We start from the raw sequence: 12,221 nt of genomic DNA on the forward strand, positions 1-12,221 counted from the left end.
ATTCAGAGACCCATGCAGAATTTTTAGGAGGTTATTTGATACATCTTGTATGATATTCATGATCCTGAAGTAAAAAATTTGTTTCAGCAACATGCCGTAAGTTGAAGGTGATGCACGTGAACATCTTCGAATAATGAAAACAATAACCTAAGTATGAATGGTGGCTTGCCAAACTTCTGATGTGGATTTTATGAATTCAGATATTGAGTACGACTCGGGTATTTCATAACCAAGCGTTATAGAGAAAAATGGGGCTAGCTAATTGGAAAAATTGTTCACAAAATAACCTCTACACTGGATGACAAAAACCTATGGTACATCCCCCATTTTCTTTTATTTCTTTAGCTATTTTTACGAAATTTGGAATATTTTATATGCTCAAAAACAAGCACTTCTTAACGTAATGGGATATTTTTTATCTTCCGATTTTTCCGAAAATAATAATGATAATAGTAATAATAGTAATAATAATAATAATAGGGCCTTTTCCGCCCAAAACCTTAGGGATTACGTATCCTATCTTCGGCGGCAGGGCTATATAGCTCCTTCCCAGCCTGCTAACGAAGTGGTAGAAGTGGCAGTTCTACCACCCGTTGGCACGGCTGGAGAGGAGACTCGCACCATACCACCAATGGAAACGACAATCAGAACACGCAGGGCGCTCCACAGGATTAAGCCCCTGAAGCCACAAGAACTGGCTCGTTTGGATGCGGAGGTTCATAGTGTTCTAACAGAAGAGGCTGACATCTGGCAAATCAACACCGCCGTGTATAACGTCGTCCAATTGCTTTCCGAATCGGAAGGACGATATCCCCACCTTGCGGTTCGGAAGATTGAACGGCGTGTACACAAGATGGAGGCTAAAATCACGTCGGCGAGACAACACGCATCTCGTATCCAATGTGTGATGGATTACAGGGCAGCCAACAGGCCTTTCACGCCCGCAGTGCGGCGAATAGCCGCCAATCTACGACGTATCCATCACACTTTAAGCCAAGGCGTGCTGCTGACCACCAAACAGCACTGCCTTGATAGGATACGAATGCTAGTGGCTGCTAAGAAGTCACTAGTGAGGCGAGCGAGAAGTATCGCGGAAAACCTTAGGTTCCGCGAGAAACCTTCTCGCTTATTCCAAGAGCCTCCACGTGTTGTGGATAATCCGCCGACCGCTGATCAGGTGGAATCCTTCTGGAAGGATATCTATGAACACCCGCAGCCACTCAACTTAGACACTCCAGCCCTAGCGCAGTTCGAAGCTTTCAACAGAGAGCTTCGACAGCCTGAGCCCAATGAACTGCGCAACCCGATAACCCCGGATGACGTTCGAAGGGCCCTCGTTGGTTCCAAGAACTTTGCTGCTCCAGGCCCAGATGGGCTGAACACTTATTGGTGGAAAAAACTACCAAGTACCCACCGCCATCTGGCCAGAGTTTTCAACTCATGGCTCGATGGAGAGCAGCCGATTCCGGATTGGTTTGTCGAGGGGCGGACCGTTCTTATCCCCAAAAGCGGAGATTTGTCGATTCCTAAGAATTACAGACCGATAACATGCTTGAATTCGTGTTATAAGTTGTTTACAAGCATCTTATACACACGAATACTCACCGCAGTTGACCGAGTGTTCGAACGGATATATGAGCAGAGAGGGTCGAAGAGAGGAGTCGCTGGATGTAAAGAGAACCTGCTCATCGATAGATGTGTAATGCAGGACTCGATACAATATAAGCGTAACCTCTCTATGGCCTGGATCGATTACCGTAAGGCATTTGATACAATTTCGCATGAGCTCATCTTGCATTTGCTCAGATGCCTTGCGGTACCCGACAACATAGTGAGATGCATTGAACAACTGATACCACTTTGGCGAACTCGCTTCACCATAACATCTGGTCAAGCAAGATGCAGCTATTCTGCATATCACTATTGCCATTATCCGTTGCGCTCAGAAAGACTCGAGGGTATAACTGTGGCACTCCCGGAAACCGGAGGCACAAGGTCACACATTTGTTTTATATGGATGATCTTAAACTTTATGCCTCTGGAGAGAAGGATCTCAATCAGTCCTTGAGGGTGGTGGAAGAGTACACGCATGCTATCGGTATGAAATTCGGGATAGACAAATGTGCAATGGTTCATCTCAAAAGAGGACGATGCGGAGACTACGGAGAGGATGTGCAGCTCGTAGATGGAAGCATCCTACACCATCTGGATGCCGGAGAGACGTATACTTACCTCGGGGTGGAACAACGCCACTCACATGAGGTAACTGCAGTGAAAAACTCTCTCCGCGGCAAGTATCAGCACAAACTTCGACAGATCTGGTCATCGGAACTGTCGGGGAAGAACAAAGTAGCTGCAACAAATATGCTTGTCGTTCCAATCTTACTCTACTCGTTTGAAGTAGTGAAGTGGACTCGGGAGGAGCTGTATCAACTCGACGTAAGGACCCGAAAAATGATGCATCTCTATAGGAGTTTGCATCCCAAATCGTCCGTTCCACGGTTATACTTCCCCCGACAACAGGGAGGTCGTGGACTTTTGAGTTTGGAGTGTCTACATGACAGAATGGTACTGGATACAGCCTGTAAAGTCGTCAGGAGTTCGGATCCCCTTCTGTGCATGGTCCGTGACCATGAGAGAGCAGGAATTGGAGCATTTCTCCTTAGGGCAGCTGCTCGAGCAGCTGATGAAGTCGGTATAGTTTTCGACTCTGAACGAGGTGACTACAACTCTGTCACCGAGTTGGAACCCGTTCAGCAAAAAGCTCAGATAAAAGCCGCAGAGATCACCTTACTTCTGCGGAGACACAGGGATGAGCCAATGCATGGGGTCTTCTTCAATAACATTGAAGACCTTGGCTTATCAAAGCGCCTGACGTTCGCTTTTCTCAGGTCGAGTGGGCTGAAGTCGGAAACTGAGGGGTTCATCATGGCTTGCCAGGATGGTGTCTTCAACACCTTAGTCTACCGCAGTCGCGTGATGGGTATAGAGGTTCCTGACACAAGGTGCAGGGCCTGCCGCGAGGCGCCCGAGACCCTAATGCACTTGCTATCAGCATGTCCAGCATATGCGGTCTCGGCCTATATCCATCGACATAACGCGGCCCTAAGAGTGCTATATTACCATCTACGGCACTCTTACGGTATTGACGAGACACCGGTGTTGCCCTACGCTCCGGGGGATATTGAATCCGTTGTGGGGAACGAGAAGTGCCGAATTTATTGGAACTATTCGTTCCCCACCCTCAGGCTCATACAAGCGAATAAGCCTGATGTAGTCCTTCTCGACCACCAGATCAAAACGATATTTGTTGTGGAGTTTTCAGCTCCTAGCGAGACGAATATCGTCAGAAAAAAGGAGGAAAAACGGATAAAATATCGAGATTTTCTCTTCGAACTCCGCAGACTCTATCCAGATCACTCTGTCAAGATGGTCGTTCTGATTGTTGGAGTCCTTGGTGGAATGATGTCTTCTCTACTCTCGAATCTAAAAATCATACCGGCTTGCCGCACTAAGGCAGAAATCTTAGCCGCACAGATGCAGAAGGCTGTCATTCTTGGGTCACTGCGTTTGCTCAGGGCACATGATTCTCGGACCCAATGATCACTTACCCCACGGTGTGGGGAGTGGTCATTGGTTGATTATGCTGGCGCGCCCTCCCGAATGTGTCGGGGCTTCGGGGGATAGGGCCTGACCAGCGCACACTACGGTGAAAAAAAAAATAATAAACGTCTTGATTACTAAAACCACAAAAAAATCACAGTATCAAGTTCTAACTACATATAAAAAGTTATAGCAGAAAGCGAAGTTCAACTTTCTCAGCCATGCAAATAATTGCTAAATTGTTCTTCCTCTTAACCTAAAAAAAATCTCTATATGGGTATTAGAGTAGCATAGCAATAACATGAGTATATGAACATATGAATAAAGATCAGTGACTGCCGATTATACAAAATTATTATTGATCATCCATCACTCAAAGAGGAAAAAAATAATAGAAGGAGATATAAGAAGGTAGAAAAGCGGAATGGGGAAAAGGTCAACATGTTATATGGCATCAACTTTTGATTTTCAACTGAAACACACTGTACGTTATTACATTTTTTATTTCTACATGATTTTCTGAGTACAATGATACTCCATAGTTGATATTTGAATAATGGATTGAAACACATGGTTCTGTCAGGTGACCTGCAGGATCACCCAACTTATGCCCTGTAGACTCTTCGTGTCATGTTTGGGAAAAATAAAGTGGGTCTATATTTCCACAGCTAGTGTTGCCATTTCATTTTAATACGTAGCAGTAGATTTTGTTTCAGAAAAACAGTAATTTCTACTAATTACAATTACTTAATAATTATTAGACAGTATATAGAAAATGAAACGAGTAATCACTAAAATTTCATTCACAAACAGTAAAATAGTAGCTAGGGGGGCCAAACAGGATATTGAAAATGCAAAAAAGTGTAACTGGGAACACTGAGCACGGCACTTCTCTCGTGCAACTTATTTTTCATCGGCAGTGAATTGATTCGCAATAGTCCGCAGTCTAATTTCATTGTTATTTCGTTGTGAAATAATCATTCTTATCGCTCACGGCATTCCTGATAAGACTGGGATGGTTTTTGCTGAATTTGCTACTATTATGACAAATAATCATGCACACACAATCACGGATGTCATAATCTCACTTGTCTTTGCGCGCACCGTGACAACTGCCATAACATAACAAACCGAACTCTAAAATTTGTTCCGTCTTTTTTTTTTATTCAAAATGTTTCATAGTTATTCTGCCATTCCGGGCGGGTACACATCTAGCAAATTAAAAATCATGAAATCTGTCTCGAGTTTTAAATGTTGTAACTAATATAGTTTTGAGACTTTGTTTTATATACAAATCATCATTTTGGAGAATGATAGGTATACATAATGAACACATTTTTCTTTCTCGTAATCCAAAATTTATTTTAGTGGAAATAAAAGAACCAACTTTCTTTCTGTTACTCAATGGTCGGAACGAAGCTACCTTAGAGGCGACCCAATACTTTGATTTTCATTTAAATGATAATCTGATAATCGAAATTATATTAGACGTGTAGTTCTTCTATAATTTTGAAAGCAACAGCTACTCCCCTACGAGGAGCTACGGGAGTAGCTGTTGCTTTTAAAAGCAAAATTTTCGATTCTTCGTATTTATTTCTCAAAGAAAGATATAGGGTGGGATGTGTAGTGTAGTGTAGTGTAGATCTCGTGCAGAGTGCACGTGTTTCCTACTGCTCGGAATAATATATAAAAGTGTGAGGTGACAAAGTGAAAATATCTGAAATTTTGACTGGTAGTCTACGATGATCAAAGTTCTTGTTAACTGCATTACGAAGAATCCGAATAGAAAAAAAGTTTTTAGATTTGAATAATACAGAGATTTTATTCTACTAACAACAAGTAGCCCAATAACTTTGACAACAACGGTATGGGAGATCCATTGTCGCCAGAACATCAACTACTCTTCAAACTGTTCATTAAGGCCAATAAAAAGCATACTGAAGAACTCAAAGTTGAATTTAACAAAGTAACGAAGGAAGTGGAAACACTAAACAAAGAAGTATAAACCCCTCAACCTGGAACGCAAAACGAGGAAAAATAATATAATAATTTTTGGCACTGAAATAAGCTCTCTTAAAAATATACTCAAAGAACTGGAAGCCCACCCTGGAAACAGATTTGCAAGAAAGTGATATAAACGACTTCTACACCACAGGTAAAACAGAAGATTCATCTAAAGTTACTGAATTCATCTCATATTTAAGAAAACGCACCCTGTTCAGGAATACTGATAATTTAAAAAAAAAAATAGAGAAAAGGGAATATCAATAACAAACGACTTATGTCAAGAGGATAGAGAAGACCAACGTATATTGAGAAATAATCTCAGAATTGCTAAAATACAAAAAGAACGTGTAAGAATATCTGGCCACAAGCTAATAGTTAACGAAACTGAATTCACTCCAGAAGATCTTAGAAACATTGAAAAACAGAAAGAAAGAGACGATAATAACGAAGAGTCGAACACACACGAAGAAAATTTTGGAGACGAGAAACCAACAAGCAAAGCGGTACCGAAAACCAAACCAAGGAAGCTAAGAAAACGTACAGTATTCAGCCCACCAGTGGCGAAAAGTGATACCAACAAAACAAAACCTTAGATATATCAATACAGTCTAAAAACTACTAGGAGCAGCAAAAAGTGATACCATATCTTATACCTGTTTGTTTTTTCATCTTAATTTACAAAAAAGAACGAAACGGATTTATATCAACGATATTACTAATAAAAAAATTTATATATTTTTTTTTATTGAAATTTCAACTAATTTTTGTATCCAAGTCAATTCATACTACCTGAAATGGGCACCTACCTAAGGGATTTTAATATATCGGAAATATAATTTCATATCAATCTGAGAATATCCAAGATTCGAATTCATAATCCAAAAACTATAGGTCAATTTCTTATACGTGGGTCTGAAAATATATAATAATATCCCGCAGAATATGAAAAGAAAAGTAGGATATAAATCCTTTAAAAAATTAGTATCAAATTATTTGACTTCTAATACAATTTCAATATTTTAAAATCATATATATAAAAATGGATGTTGGTTGGTTGGTTGGTAAGTGATAAATTTCTACATCGCTCAACCGATCGTGATGAAACTTGACATGTATAAGTAATTTTTCAGGTTATTAGGCTATCAATTTTTCTGTAACTCGCCACTAGATGGCGCTGAAGAATAATTTTTTGAAAGTGCTGTTCTATAAGGCTGCGCACGCCAAACTACGTTGATTCTGATTCTGTCAAAACATTGGAACAGCAGCGATACAGCCAACATAGTACTAGTTGTTTAATAAAATAAAACATTCGGAGTAGAATAAGGAAAATAGGAAAAGAAAACAACTTTATCTGCATTCAAGCTTAATGCTTTGTGTGTATATGTTGTTTAGTTACAAAATAATCTACAATATTAAAGTAATTACATAAATATTTTTGTTGTATATTTATTCAAACATTTACGAAATGTATAAATAATGTCTGTTTTTTTTGAGAATATCTATCTATCTATCTATATGTTTTCAAAATACCATAGGCCACTCACTGCTCTCCTTCTACCCATCCTCTATACATAAATCTCTTGCTCAACCACTATCGGATGAGAAAAGAATAACAAGGTGAAGCACAGTACTGGTAAAAATATTTCTTTCTCTAAAACAAAATTACCTTCTACATCAATTTGAGTTTCTGCCTCGTGTATTATTGAAATTTTGATGGTCTCTCCAACCATAGGTACTAGTTTCCTTCAAAAAAAAGGACATAAAATTTCCAGTAACGATTATCTGCTCAAACATTAATTTTTGCGAGTTTTGTCACTCCATAACGATAATTTTGTTTATTCACATTGTCATTCATAAAAATCAAGATTAGAGTTGGCTTTGGCTAGGTAAGGTGTGGTTTCACAAAACTATATTTTTTCATCAAAATCATCCTCATTCTCTTCTTGAAGTCTCTTCATTTTATGTATTTTCAGTGCTTTTTTCACAATCTCGTGTGTCATTCCTCGCTGTACTATGACTGCCGATCGAAACCAGCGAAAAACACCTCAGTTTGAACTTATTTCAGTACTCTGGGGTTATTTCTTTTCCTATGTTTCACCAAACCAGTTTCAGATTTGTCACCAAATCCACAAAACACTCGCGACTTCATTGCACATAATATGCATTTCTTTCATTAAAAATGAATACCTACCTGCTCACTTTAATCTGTCCTCAAATAAAAATCAGGACAATCCTTTCTTGGATTATCACTGAACGGACCAAATGGAACAGAATTACTGATTTAGTATCAATAGTGGAAATTTTGTATTTTTTTTTGTATATATAAAAGTTGATACATTAAAATATGTTTGATAAAAAAGTTCAAAGCTAGGATGTGCGATGTATAATTCCAATTATAAACAAACTACAATCGACTCAGTAAACTCTATTGATCTACTGTTGAAATTACAAAAAATAATGAACTAGGGTACCTTCGGGAAAAATTTCAATCTCTTTGGAGTGATGTGCCACTTAGTTGCCACTTTTTAAGATTCTAAGTGTATCATCTACTCCCAGTACGGATTTCACCTCGATCATTGAACCTCCCTTTCTTCAAAATGAAACTGCTGTGTATTGCTGATTTTTCCAATCAATTTTTTCAAATAAAATATTGAGCATGACAAGTTTTCAAATCGACACCTTGTATCAGCGGTTTCTTTGGCCTTCCTTTCAAACCAGTGTTTCTCCTTATTGGCAATCCCCAATTAGGTAGCTTCATGTTGTTTTGGTCGATTCAAAGATACTCATCATTCACATATTTTTATAATGTTACTCGTTATAATTGTTTCAAAATTCCTCTTTGACGATACTATTGGCAATTAATCATATCTACGCCACACGTATACATGTTTGTTGTATGTTGCTTTTTGATAACTCGAGATGGATATTATGCAAAGCTTGTGAAACTTTATTCGTATTTAATAATTTAATACAGGTCCGGCGCAACAAAATATTCCGCTCTGGGCAAAAATCACGTTTTTCGACAATTTTCCCAACCCAGGCATATAAGATTGAATGTGAAGCAACTATAAGTTTAACGTCAGAAGACACAACCGAAATTGTTGAAGTTAATGTATTCAAGTAACTTCGCGTGTTCATACTGACTGAATCCTTCATAATTATCATCGTATAACCCCTAGTATAACTCCCTACGTAATGACTAATAATTTTACCCGAGTTTAGGAATAAACCAAGGTATAAACTGATTGAAATGTATAAAAGAAATGTTACCAACTGATTAGCAATTTCTACATTAGAAAGCAGATTTAACAGAGGAGAAGAATTTAATTCTATCTAGTCATTCAGTAACTTTCCAGAATATTTGAATATATTGATTTCAACGCATTCGAAAAGATCGTGTTTCAAACCTTTCTATTCCAAATGTACTACGTCATAGTCATACTTGAACTCATGGTTCTCTGTCAAAAGTTGGTTTGCGAAGGTGGAATGGGTCCTTACATTCAACAAACTACTCCTGTATTCTTTCAACCTTTGGGAAAATGATATATACCCGTTTGCCAACTAAAGAGTTGCAAGTCAAATTCTTGTCCAAAACACAAAAACAAATATTGTATTATGAAGTATACCAAAAATATAAATATAGTACCCTTGAAATTGATCTCTTAGTACTAATTATATTAGTTCAAGATACCATTACTTCTACGTAAATAATCACTGAAGTGCTATATTACTCTCAAGGCATAAATTATCATTGAATCTTTGAATTTTGAATTTCTAACAAAAAATAATAAAATAAAAATTAATAGATTCCAAGCCAACTTACTTCACGACATTTCGATTGTTGGTATCCACAATCGAAACATTGTGAACTAACTTGACTTGTAATCTCTTAATGTTTAATTTTTTCTTCAATTATCCTATTTTTTACTTAAAGTTATATAAATCATGATTTGAATTGCGATTTTTAACTGACATTTGAAATTTGTATCATTGATTTGAATAAAAACTATGAAATCAAGCATTTATTTCAATTTCGACGAAAATGAAAATTATAAAAAAATGAACTATAAGTTATCGAACAAAAGTAACGATTTTGAAAAAATAAAGTAATTTTTCAAAAGAAAAACCTTTATATTCGAAAGATAAATGGAAAGTATCTACACAAATGAAGTAAAAATGACAATTTTCCGTTTTTAGTCACACTGGTTTTCGTATTAGATTTAATACTAAATAATAAAGTTAAAAAAAATATCAATTTCTGGAACAAATGAAATTTTAAAAAAATGTATACATTTATATACGATATATGAATAATTCACCTGTATACTGCCACAACAAGATACTAGAGGGAATTTGTCGAAAGAGCTTCAAAAACGCATCTCAAAATATAATTTTATTTTCAAGATATAACAGTTTCATTTTTTGTTGAAAAAATGTTTTCCTTTTATTATGACCAGCAGTTTATACCAACCAATCCAAGCCCAGTCATTTTGAAATAGGATTTGTCCTGTCAGGAGATTGAAATAAAAATTATCTCAAATAATTCAGTCAAATACATTTTATAACTACTTATTTTATATTTTCCGATCAGACTTCAGAATCAATAAATTTTCAAGTAAATTTCTTTTGCGAAATAAAATAATAATTGAAGGGTATTTATTGGAGAAATTGATTTAAAGAATACAGAATCAGTTTTTTCATAATTTTTCAAAAATCAATGATTAAAAAAAAAAGACTTTTGCCAACTCTGAATTCTACCTAACAAAGTGTTCATTGGTGTTTTTTTTTTTCATTCGAGGTCTCAGGTCTTCGTTTCACTTTGAAGTTGTACATTTACCTTGCCTTTCTTCTTCAAGATGATTTTACAATTTTATCATCGTCAACTTTTTGGAGACCTTCAATGTCGTTCGAATCTTTCATTGGCAACACTGATTCCAATTCCATGCAATCACTGAGCAAAGATTTCGATTCATTTCATTCTCGTAACTCTACAATCTCAGTCAATACTCCAAACACAGACGTTACTGGTGTAGCTGTCTAAACTTCTATCCAATTGAATTTTTGGCCCTGTCCAGAACAGTTTACTAAATGTTTACTTTGAAATGCTCCTCTAAAGTTAAATTAGATCCATCATTTTACTCAACAAATTGCTTTTTTGACCTCCTTAACATATTTGGTTATTTTCCATTCTCATATGATATGTGCAACAAGGCCGTAACCAGAAAACAATTTCGGGGGAGGGGTGGGGGGGTTGGTTCGGTGGAACAGTAGAAAAACATGAAATATAAAAATAAAGAAAGAAAGAAAATTGTATATTACCGGAATTTTTTTCCCAACACCAAATCGTTATTTTTACACCTCGACACGTGTTTCGATCACCAAGTGATCATCTTCAAGAGGAAGATAAAATAAAAAACTCCGGTAATATTCATTACTACACCAAAGGTTCCAAACAGTATATCACAAGTACATAATGACGGCCAGATCAACGGAACTGAATCTGTATCGTAAGTATTCAACTAAAATTAGATTAATACAAGCAGATATTTGGTTTCTAAAGAGCTGTAAAAAATATTCAGTTTTTCCAAATTTTGTTCACGTAAATATTCCTATTAAGTCTTCGGTTGCTGATAAATAACGATTTGGTGTTGGGAAAAACTCCGGTAATATTCATTACTACACCAAAGGTTCCAAACAGTATATCACAAAAAAGAAAATTGTGTTATATGATCATATATTTATTAGAAAACCATTACGGAAATATCAACATCTTTTTACAAAATCAAATTTAGTTTTTTAGCTTTCTTTGCAGCAAACAAATGAATTACCTCCTCGGTGTCGATGTCAATTCTACGGTGGATTGACATTGTGAAAAACAGATTAATACTGTACTTAGAAAAATTTAAAATTCTAAATAATAGACAGTTCGGTTTCAGAAGTTGTAGATCCACGGTTCAAGCCGTGGAGGAGGTGGTGAGCGACATAGTTGGGAGCCTTGAAGCAGGTAAAGTAATTGCCATGACACTGCGACCTCAGCAAGGCTTTTGACTGTGTTTTTCATACGATACTTCTTCAGAAATTCGAATATTACGGAATACGTGGATCAGCTTACGAATTTTTCTCCTTCTACCTTACCAACAGATTCCAGACAGTGCAATACCAGGATTCTCAATCAGAGTTTCGAATCATCAAACATGGGGTACCCCAAGGATCTGTATCAGGTCCTCTCCTATTTATTTTATATATCAATGACCTACCGCAAAACTTGTCACCGTCATCATGCATGATGTTTGCAGATGATTTAACTATATACGAATCACATGTTAATAAGGAAATATTGTCAAATTCAATGGAATTGGCGGAGCGTAGAGCGGACGAATGATTTCTAACAAACAAATTGAAACAAAACCCTAATAAATGCCAAAGGATTTTCATTTCAACTAACTGTCGTGAGAACTCTGCTAATAAAGTTAAACTTTTGGGTATAACCTTGGATCATTCTTTAAAATGGAACTGTCATGTTGACCAACTGTGCTCTAAACTTTCTAATCAACTCTATCTCCTAAGACAACTGAAAAAAGTAACCAGTGTCGAAGTATTGAGAATATCTT

General features: G+C 36.8%; 1 protein-coding gene across 3 annotated transcripts in view; it reads left to right on the forward strand.

Annotated features, from left to right (window-relative positions):
• Positions 1-12,221, forward strand: part of Pgm2a (phosphoglucomutase 2) — a 51,317-nt gene that overhangs the window by 10,734 nt on the left and 28,362 nt on the right. The gene's annotated exons all lie outside the window — the stretch shown is intronic.

The sequence above is a fragment of the Leptinotarsa decemlineata genome, unplaced genomic scaffold (assembly GCF_025532065.1).
Source record: "Leptinotarsa decemlineata unplaced genomic scaffold, Ldec_3_MD MMD2_tig00000218_RagTag_RagTag, whole genome shotgun sequence".
Taxonomy (NCBI): Eukaryota; Metazoa; Arthropoda; class Insecta; order Coleoptera; family Chrysomelidae; genus Leptinotarsa; species Leptinotarsa decemlineata.